Source organism: Macrobrachium rosenbergii, chromosome 4 (assembly GCF_040412425.1).
Source record: "Macrobrachium rosenbergii isolate ZJJX-2024 chromosome 4, ASM4041242v1, whole genome shotgun sequence".
Classification (NCBI taxonomy): Eukaryota; Metazoa; Arthropoda; class Malacostraca; order Decapoda; family Palaemonidae; genus Macrobrachium; species Macrobrachium rosenbergii.
In genome coordinates, this window is record NC_089744.1 from 11,210,001 (window position 1) to 11,235,756 (window position 25,756).

Sequence of the window (25,756 nt, forward strand, 5' to 3'; positions counted from 1 at the left end):
CTCTTCCCTTCCTCCCATCCCAACTCCCCATTTCAACTCCTCTCTCCCTTCCCTTCCTCCCATCCCAACTCCCCATTTCAACTCCTTTCCCTCTTCCCTTCCGCCCATCCCAACTCCCCATTTCAACTCCTCTCCCTCTCGCTTTCTCTCCACTTCCTTCTTAGCCCCCTTTCTCGTCCCGCTCTCTCTCCCTGTCACCCATTCATTACACTCCCCCCCACCCACAGGCATATTTGAGACTATCAGCTTCACTAGCCATGGGTTGTTAATTAACTAATGTTGTGGGTAAACACCTCTAGTTGGAAAATTTCCTGCCTGCATTAGGGAATTACCAGCGGTAGTAAAATTAGAGCGAAAAGCATAATGATCATTCCGACAATTCCTGGGAATGACGGGGTCTGGAATTAACATGAAAAAAGAGGAAAAAAATCGTTATTACCGTTGTTCGGTTTTTGTTTAAAATGCTTGGTAAAAAACAAATGTTGTCTCATAGTCTACGTTCTCTAATTATTCAAATTATTCTACTGATGAGACACATTTAAATGAAATAAAAATGCAATCATTATCTTGTAAGATAAGACCATTATTCGAACACACTCATATGCCAGATCGGTAATACCTACCAAAAACTAGGAAATGAGCTTAAAACGTTCACGCTTTCCTCTAAATACGTCTAGTAAATAGAACGAAGTTTAAAATACGAGGAATGGGCTTCGTATCGAGAACCTCACAAAAGAATTCTTTCCTTTGGTTCAAAGGTATTGAACCGTGACAAAAATTTCAAAACATAACCGTAAAATCAGAGAACTTATAACACCTGAAGGGTGTACCCAGAATCACAACAGCCTAACAGTGCTACCAAAATTCTCTTAAGAATCATTCAATACTTTCAAGGGTAATCTCATACGACAACCTTGGGACTGGCAATGAGTTGGTTAAGGTCAAAAGTGGCTGAGATTAGTTGACCAAATAAAATCTCCAATATTCTTTCAAACACTACGGTCGCAGGTGTGGAAAAAAGAAGTCACGAAAAAATTAGTAAAATAAAATTATCATAATAAAATATCTTTATTGTCAATACTATTATTAACATTATTAATAATCTGAATGTCGGAAAGGTTCTTATATTGCCAGTGGAGTTTCCGATGAACACATTGGGTATATGGAAAAAAATAGAAATAAAGCATATACATCAATAAATTAAAAATAGATGAACAAAACACCATACACATCATGATTGGTCTCGACTGTTGAATAATCTCGGATAACAGTTATTGTGAAGTCCATTAACTCCAATACTGGGTGCTTCGGATTTGTACGCCTTCACGAAGAGTTTAAAGGAAAAACCATTTAACGGAATCCATTATAGGCTAAGTCTCAAAACCACGTAATTCTGAGAATCTCAAATCACTTGCACAGGCAAATAGCCCCTACGCGTTACTCCGTGTTAAATTAATAATGTTTAGATCTCCAAAAACTTTGTAATAAATAACATGTGTAGGAAATTGTCCATTAATAAATGTAGTGTGTATATATATATATATATATATATATATATATATATATATATATATATATATATATATATATATATATATATATATATATATATATATATATATATATATATATATATATATATATATATATATATATATATATATATATATATATATATGTGTGTGTGTGTGTGGTTATGTGCATATGTGCTTGCTGCTACCCTCAACGCATGGATATAAAAGAGGACAGGAAGGTAAGAAAGTAGGACATGAAACGGTATGAGGACTCTTACCAGTTGGAATAACGTAGCAGACAAAGAAAGCAAATCAGAAAGAGATTTTAAAAAAACTCACGTCAGAAGAAACTTCCACTTAACTAAGTAATGTAAGGACGAAAATTTCCCACGAAGTAAAGGGTGGAAGTGGGGAAGAAGGATGATCGTGACAAAAAGAATAAAACATGGAGAGGTGGTTCATGAATAGGAGAATGGTTAAACTAGTGAAAAACATTGATAACGAGGAAGAAATGTAGGTGGGAAATGTGGATCCATAAGACCATTACCAGAAATGTGAACAAGAGTAAATGTTCCGATGTTGACAACAGATATAAAACTGTTCAATGGTAGGCCAGGAAGGAGCTTGCAATGAGATTATAAACTATCAGCAGGATGTTTGGTAACAGGGCCGCATGCGATTCTGTCCAACGCCTTAAGGCTACCAAGAACAAAGTCAGCAAGATCTTCTGTGGATCTTTCCTTCCCGGAGGCATACTGTTAATCCCAGAGAAGAAACAAGGCAAGATGGTCAGTATCAAATACTCGAGCAAAAGCAGAACTGACAGCAATAACAATGATTAGATCAATCACCTTTCACTGTGCCAAGCTGGGTCAGTGAGAATTTTCAAGAGGAGAAGCTACGACGGCATAGTACAGGAACCTGTTCATCCACCCATTCCTTAAAGAGTCGATCAGTAAGCAAGGGAACGTATGGGCTTTACTAGCAGAGAGTGTTTGAGAGGGAACAATATTAAAGAGGGATGGAGTAGGAGAGAAAGTGGTATTGAAATTGCTATGAAAACAATTAAGTTAGATCTGAGTTGGAATAAAGTTACCGCTAGGATTGCAGACTATACCCATCTCAGTGGAGGGCAGAAGGAAAGTTAAATTTGCAAAAGTTGTAAAGAAATTTGTTGGCAAACAACCATAAATGTTTCCCTGTCAGAAGCAAGAGCAAGACGAAGTATTTCCTAGCACGGAAAAAGTAATGAAAAAAATTCCAACTACTTTCTTGTTGATAATCGGTAAAACCGATCTATAGTTGCAGTGAGTTATGAACTAGCGCTTAATTTCCTCGAAATGAAAAACCACTGTGAAAACAGTAACCGTGCATTACTTTCATAAGTATTGCTAAAATCACATCACACAACGACCTTGTAAAATGTAAACCTATAAACAGAGTCATTCTCTCCAATGTAGGTCAAACGCTAATGTCAAAAGAGACTTTTCACTTATATTTTATCTACCCGGAAAAAATCCACTTCAAAAATACCCATTAAATACCAGAAAACGAAGCCAATTTGGCACAAATACAGCATCGGCAGTAACCGAAAGGTCACGAGGGAGGAGGTAGGAAGAGAGAGAGGAGGAGGAAGAGGAGGATGAGGAGGAGGAGATGGAGTGAGGAAACCACCTAGTGAGAGAGAGAGAGAGAGAGAGAGAGAGAGAGAGAGAGAGAGAGAGAGAGTGCGAAAGCGGAGGCCATCAACCGTGTTTACACGAAGCGTCAGAGGATTTGACAGAAGCTGTCCCTCGGGGTCGTAACTCTGAACAATTTTATACCCGAAAAAGAACAAGAGGAACGATTCTGGCACAACACATCCATTTGTTTGATCGAAGTTCATAAAAATTTACAGTAAAGTCGACGGACAAATGCGCGGGAAAGTCGGGCTCTTTTACAGTTCTGACCCGGGGAGAAAGTTTCACTCTTTCTAATAGGGATTATTTACGGTGGAATGTCCGGACTCCTGTTATCAAGATTGTAGCCATTTACAATACTGGAGGCAATAGTTTTCGAAATAATGTCTTTTTAAATTAAGAGCGAACTTCCTGCATAAAAGATTGCGATTCAAAGTAAGAAGCTCAACGTGAGGTTATCAAGAGGTGAAAGGAACTCACCCTCTCTCCATTCCTTTCCAAAGCCCTTTCACATCGCTACATTATGCAGAGAGAGAGAGAGAGAGAGAGAGAGAGAGAGAGAGAGAGAAGCTTTAATACACTAAAGGTTCTTCCAGGCTGAAAATATATCCGCTTATTGCTCGTGATACACAGAAACACCCATAGTTTAAACTGAAAAATAATTTTTCTTTCACATACGAGATTTTCGAAGGGAAATTTTATACCAACAAAATAAACTATATAACTGTTGCGAGAAAGTATCAAGTTTTTTTTTTATGTCTATATGCATACACATACCTACTATTTTCTGTCACGATGTTAACAAGACGATGTTTGCAAAGACAGGCACGAGACTACGAAGGAGGAAGCAACATATGGCACCGTATTTTAAAGAAAGCCTTACCTCTATCTTAATAGTTCACGGTTTTTCCGTTATTGCAGTTTCTATATATGATTCGTTTTACACAAAAAGGCCGACAGCGCAGATCTGAGTAGTCTTACACAAATTGGATCTAAAGTAAAAAATAAAATAAGTCTTGCACCCTATAAACGACAAACCTAATTTTAAAGTGTAAAGTTATATAACAATCAAGGAAACCAAAAGAGATAGTACCATAAACAAAATCAAATGGACTAATTGAAAAGTAAAACAATACATACAAACTACAGCACACATGATCCACACATACCAGGTGACCACTGCATCCTTCAACTGCTGACTGTGAAGGACTTAAAATCCATTTTCATTTTTTCGAACGCAGAAGGGGAAGTATGACAAAGAGGGGCTGGAACCGACTGACGGATAAATACATCAGGGATTAACAGGATCGAGGAAGGGGAGATCTCTTTAATTAGTGACTGGATTACACAGCGGTTTCGTACGAATCCATTTTCAATGGTTAGAGGACAGACAGCGTAGAGAGCTGAGGAGAAGCCACTTACAAGTTGACGAGGAAATAATGGGAAGGATAAGGAGTCTGAATAGGCCACTTTGACAATAATGTCATTTATCCAGACTACAATCTCAGCTTATTCGAATACATACCTTGAAATAATTCCAGGTATCAACAGTAAAGCTTCAACTTGAAGCTTCTTTATATTCATTCACTAGGTCGCTAAAGTGGAGAACGACTTGTCTGAACCACAAAAGATTTGCTTTGAGTATTACAAGTAAGTTTATAGATGTTAGCTTTCTGGGTTTTTTTCTTTTTGTAAGTGCCGCATCAGTAAAATTCATATAATATTAAGGAAGTGGAACATACCGATACTGCACAGAACTTTATTACCGAACCTCCCCTTAACAGACAGGTAAAGCAATTTAATCCGTTACTGTTACCTGTTATTAATATTTAGATATAACAAGTATTTAAATATAGGCCACTGGAATTATTCACACAGAACATCTTTGGGAATTTATTCATCAGACCACTTTTGACGTTACTTGACAAGCGTCCTAGGTAAAGTATATATAAAAATGATCTGGCTGAAATGTTATGGAGGCCTTCTTAAAAACTGAACTACAGCAGTTTGTTACTTAATAATATAACAATGTACTCCTTCTGCTTCAGTCAGTGCATAATTTTATATTATACACATTAGAAGTTATAAACGACTTCCTGGTATTTATGGTGGCAAAACTTACACTACCAAATCAAAGACGATTCTGGTTTAAGAGGAGATCCCAATGGTAAATTTAGAACTAAAATGATTCCACCTTCTGTTACATTACCGCCTGTAACACCAGATAATTCATAATATCAGCAGTAACATAGGGGGCAGACAGAAATGAAACTTGGCTTAAGCATTAGCAAATGAGGCCATCACTACGCTGACCGCATGGAAGGTAAAACTTCTGTTACTGACCGAATGGAATCACCAACAGCAAAAAGACCAATTGTGGCAAATAAACGCCGAAAACTTCTTAGACAACTACTTCAGGAATACCTCTGAAAAAGTACCAAATTATACGTGGGTAGTCTTAATATGCAGTGTCCTTAATTCCATTAGACAACGGGCAAAATTTTACAATGCTTCTCTGTGATTCAACAGGGTGGCGATGACAACGAAGTAATATCCAGAGAACTAACAGAACTAGCAGCTTAATTGGTAGCAATAGCTGTGCCATCTGTTAGGTGAAAATTGATTTAACTTTACTAAGAAGTAGTGAAAGAAGAACCTAAATGAGAAGAAATCCCAATATACGGCAGGATAAGCTTGACACATATGTGACATGCTACAATTTACTGTTCAACCCCACCTACGGCCACATTATTGGGAAGAACGGCGCATAAAGCCGAGACATGAAGGACACTGGTCTCAGAAGCACTGAAATTAACGAAGTTTCGTCTGACCAAACAGCGCACAGGTTAAAACCACCTGGCCACTCTCCCTCTATCAGGGAGAGGAATTTAATCAACATTCTGAAACACTCTCAAAAGCCCTCTGTCCTAAACAAGTTAACATGGCCGGTCACTCTAAAATTTTACTGACCAGTGATGTACTGGCCAAAACAACCAATTTCCAGTTCTACCCACTCATCTTACACACGGTTGAAAACATTTTGGAAATCTTGGTATCACGTTGATTCCAGAAAAAAAAGTTTCATGTGACCGCAAAGCGGATTAATTTCGTCCATTTTCAAGACACTATTTAATTAGACACTATTGACAGCAGATTTTCTTCACTGAGTTTGAGCAGAACTTCATGAGCAAATCTTATAAACATACTTAAATACGTACATATTTATAAGGAGAAAGTTTAAAGTTTATAACATCATATTCATATACTCATATCTAGATACATGCAATAGTGAAGTTCAAGAGAAAACTATTTCATATGCATACATACATACATACATGCATGCATGCATGCATTCATTCATTCATTCATTCATACATACATACATGCATACATCCATACATACATACAAACACAAGGAGATATGTTAAAGTTATAATCATGTAGGCATACATACATACATACATGCATACGTACATACATACTTATTTTAGTGAAATTAAGAAGAAAACCTTGTAAACATACATACATTCATACATACATCATACGTATGTACAGAATAAAAAACTTCAAATTATAACCCCGCAAGCACATTCATGCATACATGTGTCAATCAAAAAAATGTTTAGTGTAACCTATTTATTCCTTTACTTGAGATTTTTCTGACGGTCAGTGCATCAGTTGTGTACCAGAGTGATGATACGGTTAAATCTTTTTCGTATTCAAAATTCTCCTCGCTCTAAGTCCGGGTGTGTATATTAGATTTGGTGTATTGGCTGTGATGAATTCTGTGCGGGAGAGAGCGCAATATCGCCGGAAGCTCGTTTAAAACAACACAAATATCAAATGCTGTATCCCTTCATATAAATCATTTTGAGCATGCTAAACGATGGAGAGATTCAAAAGAATAATGGATATTGTAAAAACAATCTCAATCGTAATGTTATCGAGTCCAGTATAATTAGGAAAAGTCATAATTCATTTTAATTTGAGCAGCGACCTTTATAAATGAGATGCGTGGGTAGTCGATTGTGTTGTTGGGCAGCTGACCTTTCAGCAGCTTTTTATTACTTTTCTATAATTTTTATGAGTTATATAAGGGTACTGAAAAGGAACACTGTATCCTAATGTTTTTTTGTATCCTGTATCCTAATGTTTTTTTGTATCCTCAGTACCCAGAAAATATTTATGAAGCATATTCATGAAAGCACTTGGAACTTTTTCATTTCCATTTTTGCTATTTGGCTGTTTGTTGATTGACATTCTTCATACACACACGCATGTATAGTATGTATGTATGTAAGTATATACTGTATATATATATATACTGTATATGTATGTATGTATATATATGTATATATGCATATATATACACATACATATATAATGTCTGTGTTTGTGTGTGTGAACGTGTGTGTTGTGTGTGTGTGTGTGTGAATGTGTGGCATCGTAAAGAAGAAACCGTTACCACATAAACACATAAACCATTCACATATAGAAATTCAAGACATATTCAAGCCAAGCCGTCATTACGCAACGACTAAACTTTCTGAAAAACAAGAAAACCCCCCAATTTTTGGCATTCACTATAAATAAATGGTCTGAAATGTCCACCTGTCAATATTTCTCACAGTCCCCTAATGATGGCTGGGATAAGTTTAGACGCCACCTTTCGCTGTCAGTAAAGGTATAAACTTCGGCGTTGCCTTTGTTCATATGACAGCTGAAAGGCGTAACCGAACGCAACTGGAGTGTTTGCTGTGTCGTCTTCTAAACAAGCTGACAGAATCTGTCATGCATATTAGGTGAATGGGGTTCAAAATTACGTATGTGAGGGCTCTCTCGTCTATAAACTCGAGGTAAAGCTTTGCTTTCGTCGTGAGAGCTTCAGGTGGCTTTCAATAAACGCACTTCACGCCTCACCTTTACAGATTGTTTTATAATTCTTGTTCTTTGACTTTCGACATACCTCTCGTTCTTCAATTCCATGAAATGAATTAGTGATATTAATCCGCCACAAATTCTGTTTAACCAACAATTCTCTTCCAACTGACTTATTTTCCAAAACATAGCTCTAATACATACATATATATATATATATATATATATATATATATATATAATACTGGAATGTCTGAACAAGGTATCTATTACAGTTATGTTTTTGAAAATAAGTGAGTTAAAAGAGAATTGTTGGTTAAACACAGAATCTGTGCTGGATTAAAATGAGTAATTTATTTTATGGAAGCGCTGTGCAAGAATCAAAGAAAGAGATAAATGTGTACAGGAAATGAAAAAGAATTTGTGTGTATGTGTGTTTTTGTGTGTATATACATGTGTATACATAATAAATAAATAAACAAATATATATATATATATATATATATATATATATATATATATATATATATATATATATATATATATATATATATATATATATATATTATATATATATATATAAGTGTCTCATAACTTCTCGATTTACTCTTAACTTCTTGGATACAGTTATCGTTAGAAGCCTTTGGGGATCATATGAAGAAACCCTATTTCCCATAGAGGGATCTGAGGCTTAACCTCAACATAATCTATCAACGGAGGTAGGGTTTTTCCCACTGCGGGGAGATACGTCTCTTCATATATTCCTAGTATGGCTCTAAAGGCTTGTAGTGATAAGTGAATCAAAACTAAGAGGAAGTCGAGAAGGTATGATACCACTGCGACAATTAAAAATATATATACATACATATATATATATATATATATATATATATATATATATATATATATATATATATATATATATATATATATATATATATATATATGTGTGTGTGTGTGTGTGTGTGTGTGTGTGTGTGTGTGTGTGTGTACCTATAATATTTACATTATCAAAGCATTATGGATTTCTTTTGCATTCATATACACATGCATACATTTGTATAACCACACAAATAAACGGCCATGTATTTATAAAAAGTCATATTCTCTATGTTGAACTCGAATACTTTTCCATGGTGAGCTGTTCAAGTCAGAGTAATAAAAGTGCTTGCTAATGAACTTTACTTTTGAGTTGAGGACAAGTAGGCTTCTTACTGAGAATCCTTGGAAAAGTGATTGTGGAAGGCAAGTCGCTGTGTTGAAAGAATAAGAGTAAACTTCACGCGAATCGACCGGAGAAGAAAAACGGAAGAAGGAGAAGAGAAACAAGAGAAAAGTCTGTTCCGAAGAGAATGCAGCAAACTCGAATGAGAAAACAAGAATCAGCGACACTAAATTCGGCTAAAGGGGGGAAAAATCCCATAAAGTTTGATAAAAGACACACGAGAATAAAAATCATAGGTTAAAAAAACAGGGGGTACATGAAATTCAAAAAAAAAAAGAATTAATAATTATCCGATTAGAAAATATGTATAAAAATGAGCAAAGTGATATTTTTTTTTAGTTTTGTGGAACGGGCAAGAATATGCAAAAACTGATAAATTAAAAAGGGAGCGCTAAACCTTCAGAAACAGCAGAAAACGGCGCCATGACTAATTCGGAAGAAGAAGAAGAAAGAGAACCCATCACACTCGGATATAAAAGGAAGAAAACACAACAAAGTCATCTATAACAGAAGATAACCCAGGGAATCCGTACAAAAGAGGAATGCGTACAAAAGAAAATGGATTAAAAAAAAAAAAAAGGAGGAAGCGAGCGCGCCATATTCGGACGAAACCTATTACAGTATAAATAAAACTTGTTCTAAAAAGACGAGAGTCTTTCATATCGATGCAAAATTGCTTATTCTTACAACAGCAACATGCCAGCGCAAATGACACCGGCGTCACCGGAGCTGACTTGTGACGTGTCATTTATTTTTTATATTTCGTGCAGGCGGACGATAAATAACAACTCGCAGCGTTTGTGTTTTGCTTTTATGAAACGCTTCGGCTTCATCAATTTAGGGGACTGTTTGTTCGTCTTTGTGCGTGTGTTTGTGCTTGTGTCTGTGATGTGAATCGAACTGAATGGGTGCTATTGTATATGGAAATGTTTAAATACCGGGATATCTACAGTATTCAAAAGGGTTAGTTTTGGGGTGTTTGTGATGGTATCTGTTGGGTCACTGTTTCTGTCTTTTGGGATTTTTTCAGTGCCTCATTCAGTTGCTTTATGCAGGGTGGTGGCTATTTAACCAATGATCTCACGCTTTCAGCATTGCCATAGCCACTGTACGCTGAGGAAACTGATTTGAGTTCTCCCGATCGCGGTTTAATTTAAGAAAACTTTGCATAAATTGTATAATCCTATATAAAATAATGGAATATTTTGTTTTATGTACGCACACGCACGCACGCACACACACACACACACACACACACACACACACACACACACACACACACACATATATATATATATATATATATATATATATATATATATATATATATATATATATATATATATATATATATATTGCAACGAAGGAAACTTTTTTCCAAGCATCCTCACCTGTTTTACCATGATAAGGTAACCGACAGAGAATACAATTAATATTAACTGTTTCTTAAATAGAAAGAACTGTGGGTGCCATTCGCCCCCTCACCAATTCTCTTCTTTCCCCACATGGGTAAGCCTAATCCCACTCTCTGTTCTAAATGACTGCCTAAGATTCTGATTTCTAGGTGTGGCAACCGAAGAGACTAATCCTCGCTGACGGTGGACAACTGGCACAGGAGGAGCCACAGAGAAAGCACCCGGCTATTAGTTCCCAAACATGCGCTCTCCATCCATGACACCTGGGAATAGTGACCTCTCCACGAGGCTTGGCTGAATGTCCACGTGTATGCTACAGAAAACGAGGTGGAGATTGACCTTTGTGCCACCTACCTAGATGCCAAGGGGTAATTCCCCGAGGTTATAAATGGATCAAGCAACAGCAGTCAGAGAGAGAAGTGCTCAGAACTCCACTGTGGACAGATGTCCTTACCTTTGCCTGTCCCTTGTACCCTCCATGTGTTCAACCCCGAGTTTCGAACCAGTGCACTTTTGTCATGGTATCCCTTCATTTTCCTCCCTCCAGCACCAGCGCCCTATTGGACGAGGACATCGTCATCTTGACGAAGGTAACGTACCAGAATAAGGTTTCTTAGTCAGTCACAATCCTGTTATTTCTCTATCTGATTTATTTTCTATGTCCATTATGCGATCACCTTCAGCAATTTGTGTTTAAGCATCAAGTGTTAACGTGATTATGCATTTAGTATTGAACTGAGTTATTTGCCACAATTTGTGCATTCTCTCAGTTCCCTTTGAGTGTCCTATTATTCTTGCAAGTAACCCTCTTACATCGGCCTTGGCTGTGGAACCACTCTCGGCTCTGTACCCATGTGCAGTGGCCTTATGCCACCCTTTAATCTACCCCTCTGCGATGTCCCTGTTATGAAGACATCAGCGGTGTAGAATATTTCCCCTGTGCACGTGTAGGATTCTTTCATTCAGCAGGACTCTGTTATTGCCTGCCCCGTAATTCTTCTGATCTTTGTTTATTATGTAAACAGAATTAATTAAGAGAACCTTGAGTTTATGTAATCTTCCCTCACATGAAGAAGGCCCTAAGCCAACAGTGTTTCCTTGATTTACTCATGTACGGAGTTGCCTTAATCAGAATATTTAGTCAGATGCTTCAGTTAAATACAGTAGATTTCTTGATAATGTAAAGAACTCCTGCAATTATCCGTTGCCTCCCAGAATCAAGTAAGTATCGAAGGCAAATACGTAGCAATATATATATATATATATATATATATATATATATATATATATATATATATATATATATATATATATATATATATATATATATATATATATATACACCACTTTCTGCTTATTTGATAATTTTACCTTTGCTTTACGTATATGCATTCTTTTCACAGAAAGTTTTCTATGTATGTTTGTGAGTTTCTAATGATAATTATAACCAAGGGGTAAAAAGTGAGTCCAAATTTACACACGCATTTCTGTGTATGTTTGTGCGCTATTAATAGATCAACCAGATGAGAGTTCTTGTGAAAGATGACACGTTCTTGTTTTCAGAATTTTTCGTTTCTGTTTTTACTTTGAATTTTGTGACTGACAGAATTTTATGCAAGTGTGAGAATGGGTCTATGAACGGCATACTGACATCAAAGGTGTGTTGTATTCTGTTTATAGTGAGATGCCACGAATGTGTGGTCTGCGTTTCAATGCAAAATAAACTGACCTAGAATTATGGTTGCTATAAAGGCTAATTTATTTCAACTGTCCTTTTTTTTTTATTATTAACTGGGTAAATTCCATTCAATAAACAATACGTTACAGCTCTTTTAATGTTTGCAATACAGTCCATGGTAGAAAATGTTAAACTTTCCGATAATGGATATGAATTTCAATCGCCTTTGTGAATGCAAATATTGAAAATGAATCTCCTTCCTCTTTTTTTTTGCTTGTTTTAGCTTCTCTCTAGCTCTCTCTCTCTCTCTCTCTCTCTCTCTCTCTCTCTCTCTCTCTCTCACTATGTGTGTGTGGGTTTTTCCCTTCCTCTTCCTTGCGTGGAGATGTTTACTATAAATATAACGAAATGTAGTTGTTACTCTTAAGTGACCTCTATGGTCACACACAACTTATTTCAGTAGGAATAATTAATTCGAGTTCAAAGAAGTGCATGTGATAAAAATAGGAAGACGTGTCGATTAGCTGAAAAGGTTAGAATCCTGAACATGGAGAGCGTTTACCATTTGTTTACATGTTACTTGAATCCAAAGGGCTGGTAACCCTGTTGGTTGGTATCTACTTCAGCATATAAAATAATCATAGTAGCGAATGAATGTGCGCTCAAATAAAGATACATACATGTGAATGTGTATGTATGCATGTATGTATTGTGTATATATATATATATATATATATATATATATATATATATATATATATATATATATATATACACACACATTTATATTAAATCACCAGGATACGTGAGGTATATATGCAGACGTACCTCAGGGAAAAACTGAAACGGTACAAGTGGCACAGCCTTCACGCACCGGTTCACATATTCTTTTCAAGTGAAATTTTGAGAAAGGTGAAATTGCGGGTCCAAGCACCGGAGATTTTATCATTTTGGAAGGCTTTAAGCTGTTATGAAAGCAACGGCAGCAGGACAAAAGGGGGGAGACAGGAAAGGAGGATTAATGTTTTCATTCGACAGTTCCACATTTTATGCCTTTGAATGGGCAGCGCAGCTATTTGAGAGCGAGAGGGAGAGAGGGTGCCACAACTAGTATAGACAATATTTACAAATATATTTTACAGTCTGCGTTTTTTCGTTCGTTCTACCTCACTGCTATTTGTTATAAAATCTTTTTTTGACTGTATCAGGGAAGAGATGCATAATTAACCTGCATGGAGATGAAACCAAAAACGTTCCAACTATTAAAAAACCCACCAGTCTCTAACGGTGACTGACGTTTAGGAACAAATGAATGCAGAAACGAATATATATATTTTACGGAGATATTTGACATCGCATGTATTTTCATCAAGTCATAATTTAGCAAAAAAAAAAAAAAAAGTATTTTTCTTTCGTTTACATTTATCTAAAATTTGGGATGTTCGTTTTCTGGCTGCCTAATCGTTCTGTCAATTGTCCGAGCTTTAGCTTTCATGAATTCATACGTGTTGGAGTATTCATCAAGCAAGCTTTAAATTTTTTTGTTTTCGGTGTTTGTCTGTTAAATTATCAGTATACATTACTGAGTTTTTTTTTCTTTGTTTCTTTCTTTGCTTCAGTCTGATGTCTGTGTATTATTTACATTGCTATTAATGTCTTCCAGTATTCTTTCACAACTGATTTTCTCATGAAAGAGGGAGAACCGCCAGATGGACAACCTTTGAAGAGCAAACTTTATGTGAACACACGCCAAATAAGATATGGTAATACCATTCGGGTAAGGATATCAAGATCATCTGCAGGCCGCAAACCTCCGCCAACGCCGAGTAACCCACCCGCATCCCAAAAAAGTCCAGACACAACTCCCTTCTTTGAAAAAAAAAAATTCAGTAAAACTCCGCACATGACATTCCGCGTAAGCATGCTAAGAAACGGACAAAAAAAACCTGAAAATGTCTAACGCTGTCGAGGGTAATTTTCCATTCTTCCTTAAGATCATCTCGGATGACAAAAGTGATCTCACCGATGTCTGTCACTATGTTTCTTACTTATGTAATTAGCAGTTGAAAGAAATTCAGTGTTCCCCAATTTTAAACTTTCCTTCTTAATATGCAAACAAGAGGTATTTCCTTAAGAGAAATAACAATGAAATATGTTACGATTCCAGAAGATACGCTTATCAAGACGAGAGTTATTTAGTGAATCTTTATCAACAAAACGTTCCTATCTATAATCACAAAGTGTTTAGCGAGATACATTATCATTAACGAATACATTTAGACTCGTTAAATCTTTAACAAAGACGCTTTAGTACAGATAAATCTGTTGACTAAATCTGTAATAAAAAACGTTCATTAGTCGAAATATAATCTCAAGAAAAATATATATTAAATAGTTAAATATACTTTGGTTACATTATGAAATGTTTTAACAGGTAAAATTACCCCCCCCCAAAAAAAAAAAAATCAAACTATTGAGCGTTTATATAGGTTTTTATTTTTAGTTTTAACCCAAAAAAATTCATCATGGGGCTGCTTTATCACGAAAAGCCTGCATGAACTTCAAGCATCAAATATCAAGAGAGGCTTCCTTTAACTAATCACCAAATATTTAACAGAATCTTTACGAACTTAAACCATCAAAAATTTCTCTAAAAACCTTCGTGAACTCGAACCATAAAGTAATTGTCAATAAAACCTCAATGAGCTCTAACTGTGAAATATTTATCAAAATAAATCCATGAAAACTACTGTATATCAAATACTTATCAAAATCAACCTTTATCAAACATTCACAAAGATAAAACTTTATAATTTCTATCAAATATTCATCGAAAAAGACCTTTGCAAGCTCCAACAAATATTCACCTAGAACACATCTTAAGAATTCAAATCATAAAATATTTGTCAAGACAGATTTCTATATATCAACTACCAAATATTTACCAAAATAAACATAAATTAAACTTTTTAAAAAACCCACCAAAAAAACCCTTTATGAACTATGACAATCAAATATTTACCACTGAATATTTGCAAACAGAAACCTTTATTTAAACCCTTCACAAACACTAACCATGAAAAATACATCAAGAAAAACCTTTACGTACTCCATCAAATATTCACCAAGAAAAAACTTCGAAAACTTTCAAACGTCACCTAAAAAGCGTTACCACTCTACCCATCAAAAACTGATAAAAAAAAAAAAAAAAAAAGAGTTTGAACGTAACTGTTAAATATTTCCAACTACAATCGTTTACTGCGCATCTCTCCACGAAGCGTTTATCAAAAGCGGAGTTTATCAAATCTTCAGGAGCCGACGCACTTCCACGGCATTTGCAGGGCTTTGCCGGAGGAGAGCGCCTGGGATTTTCGATGCAAAAAGAAATAAATGCTGCGTTTCATTCCATTCTCTCTATCAAAACTCGATCCGAGCGAGAGCGTCTTCCTCCCCGGTTTTCATGCGGTTCATTCTCCCGAGATATCCATTCAGAGGCACGACGACGCTCTCTTTCCTTCATACTCTTCCTTTTTTTGTTACCTTCTGCTTCTTTGTAGGAAAGGGAGCAGGTTCTCAGGTATCCTCTTTCCCCGGCACTGGTTTGCCCCGAGGCAATGATACCGTCAGAGCGAAACAACGCGAGGAGATGGAGATTATTCTTTTCATTTGCCCGAACATGATCTAGGGAAATGATTCTTCGTTATTCTCCTTCACCCTCGCTTCTCTGCATTATTCTTTCCCTAATCATTATTTACTACGTGAACATATTCGTGCTGGACCTGCAGAGGAGGCCATTCACTTTCAAGGCGTTTTTTTTTCAGAAATTAAATTTTTCACTTCGGGAAGAAAAGATAAAATAACATTAATTCAAATACCAGTCGTACGGTAAAATACAGATGCAATAAACGGCATACACGGATAAACAAAAAATAAACATAAAATAGCTTTTGGGAGATGGAGGTCTTTGTACGTTGGACTGAGACCAAGGGTCTACATCAGACCTCTTATCCTCTTCAAAACTTTACTACACTTGCACCTTAAAGGGCAAGGACCGTACTGGCAAAAACTCGGCTTCATCAACCCTTCATGGTCGCACAGCCTGTATCAGACATATTCCTCCACGTATTCGTGATCCCCTGGTCCGGCCGAGAACTTCGAGATTAATTCGTAAATTCGTTCCTCTCTCTGATTCCTTCCTGCCTTGTTCTTGATGTTTATTCTCCTTTCTCTTCGCTATCACTTGGACTCTTTAAGCCTCAAATACAGATTATCATACTGCATTCACGTCTTTCCACTCGACCCAATCTCATTCTCTCACTTGCTCTTCTTATAAATCTGACTCCTATTTTACCAGCAGTCGTCTTCGGTAAATCTTCTTTCTCTTTCTTTTCGTACTGTGACCCTTCTTCACTCCTAATTGTTTCATGCATTATTTAATTACGGTAGTAAACCTTTCTCTTTTTTTTTGGTGACTTTTTCTCCTGCATGATCTTTACCTTCTGATATTTTCTCGCCCTTCTAAATTCCTCATCACGTTTTATAACGTAAGTCAATCAATATTGTCGTTAACGCCATGTGTCGCCCGAGCGTCTGCATGACGTATCTGAGTAAAACACGAAAGATTCCACGAGAGATTCCGATTTTCAGTTGAGGAGACAGGGCTGTAAATGCATGAAAGAAAACAAAGAAAAACTTTAAAGTCAACGACATCCACGGTTTATGCCTTAAAAGAGCGCACAGTTTCTTTGAAATAAGTAAAGTAATCTTTGCTTATTCGAATATCACCCACAAAAAAGAATCGCTAAATATCTCCTATTTTTGTTCAGAATGACGGAAAGTATCTGTACCTACGAGGTTTCTCTTTCTCCCCCCCCCCTTTTTTTTTACAACCAAATGTGTCACACATCAACATTCACCGCAATGCAGACTAGTGACAAGACTCCCCTATCCTCTTCATTCAATGGGGTGCGTGATGAAAAGTCTTCCTTTCTCTCTCTCTCTCTCTCTCTCTCTCTCTCTCTCTCTCTCTCTCTCTCTCTCTCCACACACAAACACACACCCAGATACACTGACGCACACGCTCAAATAAGCCATTTACATAACCCGGAAACGTTTCTATTGTACAAATAAACAAGAGTGTTTTTCATGCCCATGTTAGAAATGGAGATACGAGACCACCATCTTAAGTATAGAAAATCAAAGACAACTAAGACTTATTTTCATTTGTTGGTTAAGTCACATCTGACGGGTTTCCTTTGTTTACAAAACGTGCTCTCTTTACACAGTCTATCAAGGGAATTCAAGTGAGGAAATCTGATTTTTCAATGGTTGTTCGAGTATGATAGCTGTTGACATTGCTTAAGAAGTTGAACATTTCGCTTTGGAATATCATGAAGTGAATAAGAACAACGCAACAAAAATCTAAGGCACCCTCGTTTCCAGTAGGTCGTTGCTCAAGACCTTTTAACCTCTTAAAAAAGCAACAAAGAAAAAAAATTTCCCACTCTAAAATATTAAATTGTTATTGGAGGGTGGAAAAGGCGTGAACTTCACCTCCACCCGGATAACACAGTTACTAAAATGAAACAAGTACTTATTATATTACTGCCTCGGGGAGAATACGCTTTCACTCGGCTTGCCTTTTGTGTTGTAACTTGGCTCACTGTCTGTCCGCTTCCTGCAAGTTTTCTTGAAAACGTATCACAAAATTTCTTGATGATGTTTGTTGTAAGTATTATTGGTAATGTTCGTTGTAAGTTAAGGCTCAATATATATATATATATATATATATATATATATATATATATATATATATATATATATATATATATATATATATATATATATATATATATATATATATATATATATATATATATGTATATATATATATATATATATATATATATATATATATATATATATATATATATATATATATATATATATATATATATATATATATATATATATATATATATATATTTAGATATGATATATATATAATTTGTAATATTTGAAATGACCTTTTAACTTGTCCCTATAAAATCTAAGGTCCAAACGAACAGCCAAATGAAGACCGAGAGAGGTTAAGGGGTCACTGTAGTTATTACAACTATATATATAACAGGTAATACATACATATATGTATATATGTATATATATATATAATATATATATATATATATATATATATATATATATATATATATATATATATATATATATGTGTGTGTGTGCTTGTGTGTGTGTGTCTGAGTAAAATAATTCCACGAAATTTCTTTTTAATGTCAGTACAGGAATATGCGCTTTTCCATTAGTCCCTGGTTGAAATCAGAATGTGGAACCAGGTTGTAACAAATTTTTCATGTTGCGTGGGACTGTTCCATTACATCTAGGTTTGTGAACCAGACCGGAATGCTGATTTTGTATCAGATTTTCAGGAAATTAAAAACAATATCCAGAATAATAATTCTAAATGTATTTCGATAAACAAATAATGTGAATCTTCCCTTTTCATTAGTTAAAACGAATCTATATTGCACGATTCCGCAGTCGGCTGTCCTTCTAGCGTTGAACATGTTCCTTTTTTGCACATCAGCAACACAATGTAATTACTTTCCATACATAATTCACGTCAAAATCCAACTGAGTTTTTAGAGTCCATTTGCCTCCCCATGAATATTAATAACATCACTCCTCCCAACGCGCATACGGCTATCGCCGCTCGTACTGCTGCTATGACTAACATCGCCGCTTTCGTGGAACTGAGCAGAAATGACAATTTTCTATAAACGGCGACCCCCGAAATTCATTTGCCCGTGATATTCGCACCTGTGAAGTCGGAGTGTCTGACGCCACTTCCAATCGCAGTAAAATGGGGCCGAGCGTTCAGGTATTTGGAAAGACTGCTTCCAGCATTATTTTCCGCACGTGCTCTCGCCTTTCAAGGCCTTTGATCCGAGCTTGGGCAATTCGCCTCCAATAAGGGGATGGAATGGGGAACAGGTTATTGTGAGGATAAGCTAACAATATAAGGTGCCGTGGGAATAAAATGACGGATAAGTTAGTGAGAACAAATAACAAAAAAGGTATTGTAGGAACACAATAACGGATCACTTTGTGGCAATAAAAATACCAATAAGCTATTATAGGACTAAAACAACAAATAAGGTATTGTGAGAACAAAATAACAAATACGATATTGTGGGCATAAAATGGCGGGTAAATTATTGTGGAATAAAATTGCGAAAAAGATATTGAGTGAAGCTCAATTAATATGCTCTTAAACATAGAGACGAAAGTCTGTAATTTCAACAGTTACGAGGAAAATGTATAAATCTGGTAATAAAGAAGATAAATAAATGACTGAAAATATATAACATTAGTAAAAACGATGAAAAGAATGAACTGCTCAATTAAAATGATGTTGACAAGAAACCTCTCCACAGATATATAGATACATTAAAACAATATATTGGAATGAATCGCGTTTACTTAAGGACAAAGAGGAGGAATAACAGATATATGTGGACAAAGAATAAATGCATAAAAATAAGCAAATGCTGCAAATGTATTATTACATACCTCTACCAAATATTATTCCACAGCGACATTCATAATTTTCCTATAATTTCCGCAGGTGCAAAATCCAATCATGAGAAAATTGATTTGCCTAAAATTCTCCAGGATTAGTGGCCGCTTAGTTTACTCAACATTTTGTATACTCAATTTTTTCTCCATTATATATATATATATATATATATATATATATATATATATATATATATATATATATATATATATATATATATATATATATATATATATATATATATATATATATATATATATATATATATATATATATATATATATATATATATATATATATATATATATATATATATATATATATATATATATATATACTCAATTTTTCTCCATTATATAAATATATGTATATATATATATATATATATATATATATATATATATATATATATATATATATATATATATATATATATATATATATATATACTAAATATATAAAAACTGCACTGTAAAATCAGGAAGATGTTGACAAAACAATCTTATAATAATGAAACAATTACCCACGCCCAAATATAATGGAGAAAAATTGAGTATACAAAGTGTTGAGTAAACTAAGCGGCCACTAATCCTGGAGAATTTCAGGTAAATCAATTTTCCCATGATTGGATTTCGCACCTGCGGAAATTATAGGAAAATTATGAATGTCGCTGTGGAATAATATTTGGTAGAGGTATCTAATAATACATTTTTATTTTTTTGCTTATTTTTATGCATTCATTATTTATACACACACACACACATATATATATATATATATATATATATATATATATATATATATATATATATATATATATATATATATATATATATATATATATATATATATATGTATATATATATATATATATATATATATATATATATATATATATATATATATATATATATATATATATATATACCAGCTGACCAACCCGGCAGTGCCCAGAAAACTGAATAACAACACGATACTCTCTCTCTCTCTCTCTCTCTCTCTCTCTCTCTCTCTCTCTCTCTCTCTCTCTCTCTCTCTCTCTCTCTTTCCTGTTAAGATAGTTGCTTCAGTTACACTGTCCAACATTTTTGACATTTTATATTTCACCCCTTCTCACACCCCATTCCTATTGGGGCTGAACTTGGGCTTAAAAGGCATCGGGAGTGTCACTATTCATTTCAACGACCTCGAAAACTATAGGTTAGACACTAATATCTGTCGTTTTCGTTATCTTTACATATCACCCCCTTCCCATCCCCACCCCTTTGGTGCCAGTGATGTCTTAACGCCCCCCGCCAGTATTCTTTTCCAGAGAGCAAGTCATGTGTATACCGAAATGAAGTATGATAAATGCGTAGAGTTTATTTAGTTACTAAGTCTACGGGCAGAACCAGACCCGTTTCAGGGAAGCCCTTCCCACCCCACCCTCCTTTAGAGATGTCTTACCCCCACAATATCTTTCTCCTGATAGTAAGTCATGTGTATACCAAGTTTGGTTGAAATGATGCGTTTCAGAGTTATGTTGGAACATATGCACAGTCACACATCCATATGTATACAGTATATATATATATATATATATATATATATATATATATATATATATATATATATATATATATATATATATATATATATATATATATATAATCCTGTTATCAAAGGTAATATCAGCATTATCTTTTTACTTTTATAATACTTAAAAAGGTTAAAAAGTCGTGTGTTTAAGACGTATTGGTGTCTTTTTCAACACATTCATTTTTGCCACAAGACTTCTATATGATCTACTTACTCTGAATGCTAACAGCAATCACTATAAAGATAACAGTCATCGTTATATTAATAACAACACTATTCCAAATAAGTAAACCCAACTCATTTGCTTCTTGACCTCACATTCCCGGATTAATTTTAGATCGTTAATCCCCGAGAGCAGGAATAAAAATCTAATCTATATGTGAAAACAGCAAACGTCCCCACGGGGACAGAAATTAACTTCCAGCTACATGGAGTGCAGCTCGCGGGTGATGCAAATTTGCATTTCAGGAGGAAAATTAACCACATCACGAACAGATTTTGCTATAATTTGCTCTACCTGCTTAAGCACAGTTCATTTGGAATGGCAGAAGCAGACTACTGTATTGTATCAAGTATCACTGTATTATATAAAATGTTTTATTTTATTTAGCTAAATAGAATGTACTATACTTGTTATGCCATCAAAAAGCAGAAACGTATTAGGGAAAGTATGGATCAAATATCACTGCATTACATAAAATGTTTTACTTTAGCTAAATAGAATGTACTATACCTATTATACTCTCACAAAGTAGAAACGTATTAGGCAAAATATGTTGTTGCACCTCTTGAAAGATCGACACTACTGTACAAAAGACAAAGTACTGAGCATTTTTCTGCACTATCTTATCTCCCTTCGCAAAATGTAGTCTATTGTGCCTGATATAAATTTTACTCTATTTGGTAAACTAGGCTGTACCCTAATTGGTAAAATAAAGTTTACAGCATCTGATAAAAATACTTAATTATGCTGGCTTAATATATTTAACAATACACGGAAAATTCCGAGATTCTGCTGTACTTGTTAAAATAGATGAAAATAAAATTAGCAGAATATTTTCCTATTATTTCCATGAGAGAGAGAGAGAGAGAGAGAGAGAGAGAGAGAGAGAGAGAGAGAGAGAGAGAGAGAGGTGTATGCAGCTGAAACGAAAGAGAGCACAGCACAGAGAAATAACGGTAATTCTTTTAATAAAAGAAACCTCTTTTTAGGAAAATGCATTTTTACTGTAACTGATAAAATGAAGTTTGCTACACGCCCCAAAATATTCTAATGTATCTGGGTTGACAGCTTTCTCCTCTCGGCAACTGATTTTCTTTACTCGTCCATGTAAATTTTCAAATCGCTTATAAATAGTTTGCACAGAGACTGACAAAATATATTTTGTTGCTGAAGGTGATGTCAATTTTACGGTCCTTGACCTTACACTTGACTACAGCTTATTGAATAAAATATTGTACTTGAAAAATAGATTTGGTTTCACCCTGAGAAACCTAGTCTTCATTCTGCTTACTATGAGTCGTGTAGCACTCAACATTTTAGACAATATGTATTTTACTGCTTGGCAAAACATTTTCATTAGCAAAACATGCCTTTCCCTAATTGAAAATAACGATCACGCCACCAAGTTAACCAAAATTTACTCTGCAACTGAAAACAAAAACACTTTTATTCCACAGGATATAATCGCTATTACTGGCCCTGAACAAAGGATTTCATATTTAATGGAAAAATGAATTCTAATCTGAAAAACAAATGCAACCCGTTTTATTTATAATTTTTTTTTTTTTAGAGAAATGAAACATTCTTGTCATTCTTGCCACGGTGGGATACCCTTCCATTCCTAGAACACGAAAGCATTGTGGCTTCCAGGCAGTCAAGAATGGGAAGCGACGTATTGACGTATCGATCAATTAAATTGCTTGGAAATTGTTTTCTCCAATCTTTTCTCTCGTCTTTGGCTGTCTGTCTGTTTGTTTGTCTGTCGAATCACCCTCTCTCTCTCTCTCTCTCTCTCTCTCTCTCTCTCTCTCTCTCTCTCTCTCTCTCTCTTTAACCCCGCCTTTTTTCTCTCTCTCTTCCATATAAAGCACTTGAAATATCGATGCATCCATATCGCTGATTGACTTCCCTCTGCATGCAACCAACTCAAGCGAAAAAAAAATTTAATAAAAAACAGGAACTGCTGCAAAAAGAGATTATTTATGAATCAGTGTCGGGGAAAAAATTCCCAGTTATGCAACAATATTCCATTTCCTTGTGTAAAAATATTCCGGGGATATAGATAACCTATATAAATTCATCGGAACTTTTTCATGAGAAGAGAGACGGGACAGGCAATTCCCTTCTCTCTCTCTCTCTCTCTCTCTCTCTCTCTCTCTCTCTCTCTCTCTCTCTCTCTCTCTCTCTCTCTAGGACAAGACAAAAGGAAATAAAAGAAAGCAAGAGCCTTTGGAGACAGCAAACAACACTCGAAAAAGATTTCGCTTCCAAATCCGGATCTCTACCAAAATGTAAGTTATTCATGTTGGGTTAAATTTTCGTAAAAATCCAGATATTACTTTCTTGTGTAATCATTCTAAAAAAAAAAAAAAGAAGAGGAAGAACTATAAACATAGCCTCCTACGATTAGACAGGCTAACTCCTAAGGGAACCATAGACAGACAGCCAGATAGATAGACAGATATATAGATAGAATGATAATTCTAATAGTTTCTTGTAATCTGAAATGGGATAGTACAAAGTTCACTACCGGTTGATTTGTGTTAATCTGACCTTATCATTCTGTTTCAAAGCGTACATACCAATTTTTCCAAATCCTATATGAATAATAATTATATAGCAATTTTTTCAAAATAAAAATTAGCAAAATTTTATTTTTTTTACATCCTAGTTTTTACTAGTAAATCATTCTGGTGCTGAGCCCCCTGGTTAATGTAATATAAAATACATCAGTCAAAACTATGGACATCATCAGAATGCCAAATATCTCAAGAAACTTGACATTCCAGTGATAACTAATAAATTGACACGAATAGCTCCTTCTATTGGTGTGTGATGGAGTCTAACCTTTATTTCTCCCAGTTAGGAATGTGCATTATTTGGACGTTTAACAGTTTTAATCTTAACATCACTTCAGCAGTGGCTTCGATAGTTGGACCTTTATATGACTTTATATGCCTTCTTCGCCTATGATATGGACCACATTTCACTAAGGCACCCTGGCTGCACTGGCAAGTATACGGTTAAGTATTTTCCTGTATATCCCTGTATAACACTCTGGTTCTCTCCTGTGACCCAATCTGCGCCCCCCCCAACCCCTGGAGTAATGGTTTGAACAAACTTGTAACTACTAAACGGGAGTCAGTGCTTATTAGTTTTAGGAACTGTAACCCTACTGTTCTCCAGAGGGAGAGTTTTAAGGATTTTTCCAATGTGAAAACTTGGACCCTATGTGGCCCAACTCTAGCTTAGGGGAAAGAGATGAACATACATGAATCTACACTACAGTACATGAGAACTCTTTCACACAAATCCTGTCAGTTCTGACCTAATGGCTCAACAGATGTTTAAATAATTTCCAGAGTTTCACTATCTTATAATTGTCTCCCCCTTAGAAAGGGGTGTGATGAATTCCCCTTTCCCGAGGATGTGGAGCTTGACCAATATTAATCCAGCCGTTTTAGAGAAGTCGAAAAAGAGAACAGTTCACGCAATACATACATAGGCAATCAGGCAGACTGACACATAGAAGGCGGACAACCTTTGATGAGAAAAATTCACTTAAGTTTTCAGCTCGGGTTCGTTAAAAACACTTTAATTAGATCTGCATTAGTAACTACAGCCTTGACATTACCTCCTTTCATAAGCAAAACTATTTTTTCTTGGCATTTCATACCGATCCACGATCAAATTCAAAATTAATATTTTCATCTTCTTTTACATCTGCTATCCATAAGTAGTTCATACAGAAATCCACCACATTTTTCCAATTAGTCAACAGAAGAAAGGTCCATTCCAAAATTTAACAAAGGTATTTCAAATATCAAAAAACCAAGACACACACAAATCCTGTATCAGAAACACAGGTCATATATATAACTAGTCACCGGTAGAAGGAAACTGGTTACAAGCTGTTATATAAAATATTTTCATCCCATTTACATTTTTTGTTCGTGTGACTGCTACCTACCA

The 25,756-nt window shown here is 35.2% G+C and overlaps 1 protein-coding gene across 1 annotated transcript in view; it reads right to left on the bottom strand.

The window, feature by feature from the left end:
* The window catches only part of LOC136830532 (junctional adhesion molecule B-like), a 651,645-nt gene that overhangs the window by 70,238 nt on the left and 555,651 nt on the right, over positions 1-25,756 (bottom strand). The gene's annotated exons all lie outside the window — the stretch shown is intronic.